Raw genomic sequence first — 10994 nt, forward strand, 5'->3', positions numbered from 1 at the left:
GCACTTTGCTAACTTTGAGCCAAATCGGTGATTTGAGATCTATCGATCTCCACCTACCCGGTTTTCTCCTGGACACGCTCTTAAGATGTCATTACGGCGACGTGTTGTAAAGGGTTGCCGTAAAACGTAATTCTTTTCCTATACAATTTTCGCCAATACCTCGATGCGTTAACCGTTTCGGACGGCACGACATATTTACTTCGGCATAACATGTGAATCTAGTATTGAGTTCAAAATCAAAACTTGACTAAATTGTTGTCGAGTCTCCCTTGCTAAGAGGACTTAAAAGTTGGTGATTTCACGTTTTTGCTCTGTATGGAACGGCTAATAAATTTGCAAACGCATGTTTTAACGCTCGCTATTGTTTTGATCATTTGATCAATTGTTTCGTTACGTTCTCGTTGCCGTCACCTTCGTGGTTTTCTTAAAAGTCCCTGAGAAATTCAATGTAACATGAGCGCGACCCCGGCTAGACGGGTTACCCCACCTTAAGACATCTTCGTGGCAAATTGTAACCCTGATAGGGTTACCCTACAGGGCACACCGGGTAAACCGGCCTACGGGGATTATCCCCCCTATCGTATAAAACAAGGTGATCGAGATAAAATTAGAGATCATATGGACAGGCAGGTTCCTCCAACTGGACGAGTGAGCTCACCTACCTGCCATCCCCCACCTCAGTGTAAACAAGTCCTAAAACACAACTCGTATAACTGTGAAAGATTTAACAGGGAGTCAGTTCTCGACATAAGGACCAACTTCAACCGACAGAGACTTTCCAGGACACGTTCTACACATGTACAGCGCGCCTACCGGGAGCATATAAACGTTTCGTGACGACTCCTTCTTTTTGTTGTCACTGACTAAAAAACTTTGTGTGAGGAAGTTTCGGTTAAAATAGATTTGACTTTTTTCACATTCCATTAGCCTTTTGACAGCACTCAAGTAACATTTTATTCTTATTTTATTATTATGAATGATACACGTATGAAAAATGAAGTGACTGCCTAAATGAAACCACAGTGATTCAAAATGAAATGATTGCCTGAATTAGAAGACTAGGTGGCATTACATGATATATTTCAGCTGGGAAAGTTGTTAAGGGGAGTCAAAGAAAAACTCAAGGAGGAAGAGTTCCCGTCCACCTGTGCTCTGTTTGTATGTAACAAGTGGGACCAAGTTCCCACGAAATAAGTGACCGATGTGGAGAATCATATCATCAGACAATTAAAGAAGTTTTATCCTGATATTGTCCTAGAGAAACAAATCGTTCAAAGATCAACAAAGAATGCCAGCAGAGCTCAAGACTACGGGATATTATCCAAAGAATTTGTTACTCTAATGAATCGTACGATATCTATGGTTTTAATAGGCATCAGAGCGTGGTGGTAATTCATAAGAGGTAGCCATCCTACCTTGAATTTGTTCCTATGGTAACACGCTTATATGTACCGGTTAATGCTAGGTAAAAGGAAACACAACCGATGTTGATTTTGGAGAGTAGTGGAAAATTGGAGGACTTGTATAGTAATTGCATGAAACATTTCAAAATAGGTAACTAGCATTATATGCTCTGAACAATTCTCGATGCAGAATTTTTTACTCCTGGATAAGAGCCTTTAGGGGTTATCGCCTGGAAAAAACTTTGTTGTCCTTGGTATTGTGTTTGTTTTCTTAGGTCGCTACATGGCTACTTTCTCTAATAGAGTACTGCACAGCCGCCCGTGTGAAAAATGATGAAATCATACCAAAAGATCAAGCAGGATTTGGACTCACCACGACAGAAAAAGTTGCCATTGGTGTCTCAAGCCCTACCGGGGTTCCAATTTCTCTGAATATCTTGGTGTTCGGCGCCCATATGGTCGGCGTAATGGCGATCACGAGCAAGTTGAATGACAAAATAAAGATCAGAAAATACGATGACGACAAGTGCACTTTCATGAAATTAAAGTTGCTTCTGCCGAATATTTGAATGATGTTACTAAAGAAGCGTTGCCCATGAACTTCATGAAGGACCAACTGAGAGACGCAGCGTTATGCCTGAAGCAAATTGAAGCGCGTATTTCAGAACTGATTGAGGCCGACAAACTGTTACGCGAACAGCTTCAGAATGAAAAACAATCATCAAAATACAAAAGAAACCTAAAAACTGATATTGGATACAGCTTCAGAGATTAGGGGTCATTTGGCCTGTCTTGCAATGAAGGAGGGCCTTGTAGCCGGTATAAGCAAGGTGATGCTTGATCTAGACGGCCGATCTCATTGTCTTGGTTAGGGTGCTTTTGCCTCTGTCTACAAAACAAATGACGAAGACTGAGAATGGAGACGAACAAACTGTGCCAATAAAGATTTGCACTGAGTGCGACATTGTAAATGAAATTTAAATTTTAAAGTAAGTATTTGCAATTTTCCAATTTTTTTTTTACTTGAATTGCGTTTGATAAACAAACTGGCGGAGGAAGTAAAAGCCCCAAAGGAAAGGACTCCTAATGTATACAGAAACTTTCCAGGACGACTACTCTTGGTCTCGATTAGCACTAAATAAGTTATTCAATGATCCTTAGGCGCGTCAAAGTGGCGGATCCAGACCATGAGCTGAGTGGGAGGGGAAAGGGGTTTATGTGTGTACACCTGCGGGCTTCTCTTTCCCCCTGCGATTTAATTTTTTCACAAATAAGAGGGGGGCAGGGTCCAGCTTACCGGGCCCCTCCTATAGATCTGCCATTACGTCACTATAAGATTATGAGAGGTAACCTTATGAATTTCACGCTGCTCTTCCCATTGAGAGGTTAGTGTTGAAGTTCTAGTAAGTTCTCTGATGCATCTGTGCACCCAGAAGTCGAAATGGTATTCCAGCGTACAGTAGGGAAACCTGACGAAACGCTGTTGGGGAAAACTTGCGAGGGATTATCTTCCATCTCACGATAGGCAGCATTATGCCTAGATGTATCATGGTGAAGAAACCGAATCGCCGACTCAGCGTCTCAGTTTTCTCTTGCTATCTTGATACTAGGACCACACGTTTCGTGCCAGATCAGTTATCCTGTTTGCACGGTAAACGACATAGGAAATAAGCAAAAAATTTCTATGCTCTATCAAAGAAAAATAAAAGTGCGCTTCTTTGAGATTCCACCTGTAGAGTCTGTATGCAAAACATTTCTGGATTCTTATTCTCCTCGAACTTAATTAAAGAAAACTAAAAAAAAAAAAAAAAAAAAGAAAACTATACTATATCTTTTTTGCCTGGGCTTTTCTCTTTTCCGATCTTTTTTGCATGGAGTGAGACTTTTGTGCTTTTTCTTTCACGTTGACGACACACTTACCGCCGTTTAAAACGATGAAATCGACATATAGTTTACAAAAGAGGTCGCAGAAAATGGCAACTTCCTTTTCTAGACTGTCTGGTAAGCCGTAACGACAACTCACTACGGACAACAGTTTACAGCCAACCGACACACGCCGAAAGATTACTAGAGTCATCCTACAATCCTTCATCACAGAAAGTCGCAACTATCAAAACTCTGACACGACGTGCGCAACTGATATGTCACTCGACATACAGCTTGTCCGACGAAAACAATAAACCTTCACCGTGTTTTTTCAAAGAACAACTACAACGACGACTTCATCCGACGAAACACTCACTGAACCACTGCTACTATCGAAACAGACGACACCGTAACTCCTACGACTACAGTAACAATACCCTACATAAAAGAGCTGTCTGAGAACATCTCGCGCATCTAACATGCCTTCAATATCCGCGTCGCCCACAGACCCATCACCACTCTACGTCAGTTACTAACCAACGTTAAAGACAAGGACGAACCGAGGAACAGACAGGGAGTGATCTATAAGATCAGTTGCTCCGACTGCCAAGCCTCCTACATCAGAGACTGGCAGAAACCTCGCAAGAAGACTGACTGAACAAAGAAGGGTGACGAGGAAAGGTGATGTCCACAATCACATTGCTGAACATCATCGACTTACGAACCACAATATTGACTAGGACTCTGTGCAATGCCTAACCTACAGCACTGACTACTTTCAACGAATGACTCTGGAAAGCTGGTTTACTAACTTAGAGCAGACTCCCCTAAACAGGTGTCAACTACTACCAGCCGCATAAAAGCGACTCATTCACGACATAAACATCACAAACGAACCGAACAGAACGACCTAACTTTACCGACGGATCGAAACAGACCAACTACGACCGACTTACGCCTCTTGAGTCTTACAGCCAATGACATCACGGAAAAACTGACTAATAATTTTACACGAACTGAAATAAGAAAATTCTACTTGACTCTGATGATGACTTCCGCACAGGTTGTCGAAACGTCAGACACTACCACCGACAACTGTCCTTCTCAGGAATACACTCACCCAAACGATCACACTACACCTTCACATGTTACCCCCGGGTTCAAGCCTTTTACTGCATTTTCTTTCTCCATCAGAAAATTAAAGCATCCCAACGTTGTCACTTTTCATGGAAAGTCTCTTTTGGAGGAATATGGCGAAACCTGGGTAATAATAGTAATGGAATACTGCACGGAAAGTTTGAAGAATCACATTTTCAATAATCCAGAAAGAGCCCCAAGGTCTTCAGCGAATTTCCAAATCTTGAAGCTCTGTTCACCATGGTGGAAGAGGGCCTACGCCCAAAACATGCGGAATGTTGCATTATGCCCACGCGCCGCTGGAGGGAGTTAATGGAGAGTTGTTGGAACTAAAAACCCAGGGAACGTTCATCAGCTTCGCATTGCTTTAAGGAGGCTATTGAACATCGAAGAGAAGCAGAGGAAGTTCTGTAATTTGTTGTACCGGCGACTAGGACGTGTACAGGACAACTAAATATTGCGAGAAAATTATACGTTGCCCTCGGTAAACTTCAAGGTTCAAGAGAAACCTATCAATTTGGTTGTCGCTTAGTCTATTGCAACTATTGGTTGAAATACTTTTAGTTGCGGAACGACGAAATGATTAGTTGTTGTCCACTCTTACATCTCAGTATATGCTATCCTCCATTAAGTCATGAGGGGCAATGTGTCATATTTATAAAATTAAACTGGTTCATTTGGAGATATATTTCTAATCTATGTATTTTAATATGTTGGAATCCAGTTTCTTTGAACGATAACTGCAAGTCTTGACCAAGAGTCTTAACACAGAAGCTGCGACTCAGAGAACTATGCATCTAGTTTCCCGCATAAAATTGCGCGTAAATAATAGTTACGTATTCATAGAAACTAATTCGAAGAAGTAGTGGATCATCATCCGAATTAAGGCTAGAAAGATAATGAGAGAGTATAATTTGTCGACGATTGGGATTGTTTGAGCTATATGAGCTGTAAAGTTGATTATGAATTGTAAAATAATTGATTCACCGAAATATGAAGAAGCTTTCCTCTGAGCGATGTGTTATTTGCCTTAGTTTAACTTGGTCATGTATTTTTTAAATATCTTTTATTCTGGGTTTTCAGAATGCATATCGTGTTTCCATGATCAGGTTAGTTCGCTATCCTTTTTTCGACTATGCTTTATAAATCCCTTTCAAATCGTTCTCAGTGGCATGCATTAAGGTCTCATTTTTTATTTTCTTTTGCTTATTCCACAATTTGTTCCAGGCGAACGCACTTTTAGACACGATGGCCTTTCGATCTAACTCTCTGACCGCCGGATTTTTTAAGAATGCTTTTTTAGCCGAAACCTACAAAATAGAAGCTGGAGTCACGTCTTCACTCTGTTCTTGGAATGCACCTTTCTCTAAGTTGTACACACTACTGGAAGTACATCCGACTGTCGGACGTCCAACATATTTTTATAGGTGGTAGTAAAGGCGTTAGCGATAGTGGCAATACGCGTACCTACAGCCATCTGTCTTTGATCGTTTAGTAAAAGCGCAATCGTCTTAGTAACTCTTTTTTATTAATTTGAAAGGGAGGATCTCTAGATCCTGTACCTGATAGAGTGGACGTCAAGGCTGTGTGAACTCGAACTGTTCTTTGTTTATACTTCGACCTCTAAAAAAACACATGTCGTAGCTATCTATTTTCACTCTTCTTCATTTAAAACTCCTCCACTTGGCATCGTCCTAAGTCGTTTAATACCAAGTTAAGCCCGTGAGGAAATCACGTTCTTTCTTGAGAGAAGCCAGGTTCAATTTGGTGACGAAGAGAACAGTCCTTTTGTACTCCACGTGGATGTTTCCGAGCACTTAGTTGAGTCATTCGCCTTATCAAACTAGGATCAAATCTAGGCATCGTGGGTAATGAAGAGAAAAGGCTTCCTCCTTTTTGTCTACCGACTCCCATATCTTTTCTCTAATGTACTTACGACGCATTTCTAGAGGACACGGTTTCGATACGAATCATTCTGCTCACAAATGTACTCTGGGTGTATACAATCATTTTTGTCAATCCGCTTTAGAATCCCTGCTTCGACTTTTTTCCAAAAGGGGAACCCAAAAGGTTTTCTGGGAATTAAAGGACGATGATTAACTTTTTTTCATCATTCTTTTAATGGCAAGGTCGAGATAGATAGATGCCAAAGCAGTGGGACTATTAGCACAGGTCAAATAAGTGTGAGTTCGATTCAATCCCACGAACACAAGACAATCTTTTGGTTAGATAAAATATAAACCCCTTCCCGCATTGGAGGTTTAAGTCGTCTAAGGTACTCCTAAGTTTTTCTTCTGGCTGAGCATGGTATGCATCATGGGGTAAAGAGCCATCCCACTATTATTGTGCGTTATCATGACACGAGATGAAATCTCGCTGAGATAGTTCAAAGCCCATGTCTTTCAAGAGTTCATTGGAGAATTGTGGGTTCTTGTTGTAATTATATTCTTTCTTCATTTTTGGTGGTGGCAAAGGAGTCGCAAGCACAGTTTTACTACATATCTTACCTCTCTTGACCACAGGTTCAGGAATGGCAGTTGTAGTAGGAGCTATTTGGGCAAAATCTTCTTTAATAGTCACCAAAGAATCTTTCAGTATTTTGTTTTTCGCCTCTGTAATAGTATGTTGTGACCAGTTTATCAACTGAAATACTCAGGTATGAAACGTGTCTTTCTTATCCCTTTTCTATCTAAGGGGGTAGTAATTAATTTCATTAAAAAACAGCACACAATGTTCAATTGGTTGTAACTCTGCTTATCTTTTACAAAATTCCAATTGCTATACATCAAATTAAATGCTGAGCATATGTCTTTCTAAAACTCTGGAAGATGAGAATGTCGGAGTTACCATCAACTGGTCACATGACCTATAAATTAGCATAATTTGCTTTGAAAAGTGATTAAAATCTAGCACTTTACTATAGATTGAGTTCACACACCAAAAAAACTCTAACAGAAGCCAATGAGTAGAGTGCTGTGAGCTAACATGTTATCTAGAAAAAATAACTGACATGACTTGAATAAAAAGCAGTACAGTTACTACGACATGCCTTAAAAGTAATCAATTCCTATGCAAGGCAGTTTTAGGCAAAGTTACATCTACAAATAGCGAATGTTATTAGGAGCTTCAATTTCATGGCCATTGTCTTCTTTGTCTGGGTCTGCCTAGACCTAAAGGCCTACCAGTTCTTTGTGGCTTTAGTCTTAGAGGACCTTGGCTACATTCCTCATCATTAAAGAGATACTCATCCATGGTGTGATACTTCTCAAAGAAAGGGGTGGGGCACATAAAGGTGTTACACAATCCACACATGTATAATGTAAACACTCTCTGAATATGAACCTTGCACGCACATCTCCTCTTTGCTTTGACAGGAAAGTGACCCAAGTTAAGATTTCTGCGAATTATTGGGTCAGTGGGAACTTGTGGCGAATCATGCTTGTAGGTTCTGCGCCCATGGAGACCCTGGATTATATAATGTGGAAATTGCAGCACTCATGTTTTCTTGCCATTAATGCAGCAATGTAAAACATATGCATTTAGAATTGATACCTCTAGTAGATGGTAAAACAGTTTCAGGTACCAAGTCCACCCTTTCATCAGCCTGGCATATACCGTGATTCTCTGGTCTGCCAAATGGACCCCGCCCATGTGTGAGTTGTATTCCTTTATGGGTACAGGAGACCGACACTCCTTTCTTTGCCACACATTTGCCTCCCTAATAGCTCTTTCAAAAGAAACTGTGTCTACTGATGCAAGCAGTGTTGTTATAAGAGTTACTGGCTTCCTGTCTTTGCATGTAACACATGTTACAGTCCCTTTTTGCCTATAGATAGCCTCTTCACGTTTCAAATTTGTAACTTTATCTGAATTTGCTTTTGTGACATCTCTTTGCAAGCCAGTCTAAGTCTAATCTAAATTTACATATCGTTATGTCGGCAAAATCGTTTAGGACATCACGCCAACTCTAAGATAATAATAAGTGAAGCTATACTAAATATCCAACACTATTAAAAACTATTGAAAATTATTAAAAACTACTTAAAACTACCGATAAATAAGTTTAAGTTAGTTTGCTTTTAAAAATACGGAGGGATTGGCTGGAAACAGTTTCTTTTGGAAGTTTTTTCCATTCAGTTATTGTCCTGGGGAAAATAGAAAATTTAAAATATCTTTATGTCCTTTCGGTACAATGAATTTAAAATCATAGCTTCCTCGGGTTCTCCTTTCTTTGTTTGTTATCAAATAATCCCCCCAATTCCCAGCTAGGAGGCCGTGGCACATCTTGTACCTAGTGGAGAGCCTTGCATGTCTTCTCATTGTCTCAAGTCTGTCCCACTTTAGGTCTTGCAGCATTTCCGCCACGCTCTTTGTTCGATCGTAATTTCCAGTGACAAAGCGGGCTGCTTTCCGCTGCACCCTTTCTAGAGCGGCTCTATCTTTCTGGTAAGGTGGTTCCCATGCGCTACAGGCATACTGGAGGTTTGGCCTCACAAGTGTCATATACAAGGTTTCTTTCACTGACTTTGGAAAATTCTACAGGTTTCGCTTGATAAGTCCCAGGACCTTATTTGCCCTAGATGTGATTGTTTCAATGTGTGGTGACCACCTCATTTTGTTATCGAACATTACCCCCATATAAGGGTGAGATTCCACTTCTTCTAGGATTTGTCCACAGAATAGGTATTCTCGCTTTGGTGGATCTCTCTTTGTTGTAAAACACATGATCTTACACTTTGAAGGATTAAATTCCATCTTCCACGTTTGTTGCCAGTCTTCTAATCTATACAAGTCCTCTTGGAGATCGGCTGTGTCTTTATCACAACAAATTGTCCCATATAACAATGCATCATCAGCAAAAAGTCTAACAGTAGATTTAAGAGTATCAGGTAAGTCATTTATATACATTATGAACAGTAGCAGTCCTAATACTGTTCCTTGGGGAACACCAGATGTCGTAACTTCAGGGGCAGATGATGCCCCCTCAATTACCACTGATTGGGTACGCTGTGTTCGGAACGATTCAAACCAGTTAAGTAGTGGGCCACGAATTCCGTAATAATCAAGTTTTTTCAAGAGTCAGCGATGGGGAACTTTGTCCAATGCTTTTGAAAAATCAAGGATTGCGGCGTGAATTGTTTTGTTAGACTGGATAGCACTTGCTATGTCCTGAGTGGTACATATGAGTTGTATTTCTGTTGATCGTTTCGCTCTAAAGCCATGTTGACAATCAGTGAGCAGCCTATATCGTGAAAGATGCTTCATAATATGGCTATGTACAATATGCTCAAGTACCTTTGATGCAATGCAGGTAAGTGACACGGGCCTATAATTTGAAGGATTCGATTTCCTTCCTTTCTTGTGAATAACGCATACTTTGGCGTGTTTCCATCGGATAGGTACAGTTCCGGTATGAACACAATCTTGATATATGTCAGTAAGGACCTGCGATATTTCATAGGCATTTTCCTTTAAAAACCAGGGTGGAATTCCATCCGAACCATACGCTTTATTTACCTTCAACTGGCTAAGTTGCTTTTTAACTCCACTGGTTGTGATTTTTATTGTTCCAATAGTCGGGATAGGGCTTTCGCCAAGGTCTGGGATATTCTCTGATTCTTCGTTGTTGAAAACACAGGAGAACTGGCTATTTAGCACTTCGACCTTAGCTCTTGGTTCGATAAACACCTCATTTCTAACTTTGAGGTCCTGGGTATCTGTACCCTCTTTTCCTAGTTTTTGATGTGTAACCAAAAAGCCTTCGGGTTTTGTTTTATGGAATCACCGAGAAAGTCAGAAAGATAATTGTTCCTGGACTCATTCAAGTTCTTGTGTAATTGTTTCCTGACTAATTTGAATTTCAATTTATTCCAATCGGATTGGCTTCCAGAATTCTTCGCTCTGTTGTGCAGCCTTTGCTTTTTCCTTGTCTGTCTTCTCAAGTTACGATTAAACCACGGTAGGTTATAGCGTGAGGTAGTAAACTTGTGTGGTATACAGGAATCCATAATTCCTGTGAGTCTTTGTTGAAATGTATTGCACTTTGTGTCTACGGATTCGTTCTTTATTTCTACAAAGTCGTTCGCAAAGTCTGGTAATTCTTTCTTTATACGGGTGGTATCTGCCCTTTTCCTCATTTAAATACTGCGTCTCACTGGCTTTTTCTTTCTACATGCCAGGTTCACTTCAAAAAGAGCCATATCGTGATCGCTTATTCCCGGTCTTACCCTAACATTGTTAATGATATTGACATTATTTGTGAACACAAGATCGAGAATGTTATCATTTCTAGTAGGTTCCTTTACTAGTTGGGTAAGTCCACGTTCATCGATGATTTCAAGTAACTGTTCAGAATTGAAGGAGCAATTTGTCAGTTTAAGGTCGTTCCATTTAAGGTCCGGGGCGTTCCTGTCACGGGGCAATCCGGGGCAATCCTGTCACCCCTACATGTTCCACAAGCTTGGACTCCATTGTTGTATAATTTCTCAAATATTCCAACAGATGTATAATAATTGTTCATAAAAATGTTGTAGCCCAATCCATAGTATGGTTCAAGCAACCTTAGGACGACACGTTCCACTAAGCCTT

The sequence above is a fragment of the Stylophora pistillata genome, chromosome 7, assembly GCF_964205215.1.
Source record: "Stylophora pistillata chromosome 7, jaStyPist1.2, whole genome shotgun sequence".
NCBI lineage: Eukaryota > Metazoa > Cnidaria > Anthozoa > Scleractinia > Pocilloporidae > Stylophora > Stylophora pistillata.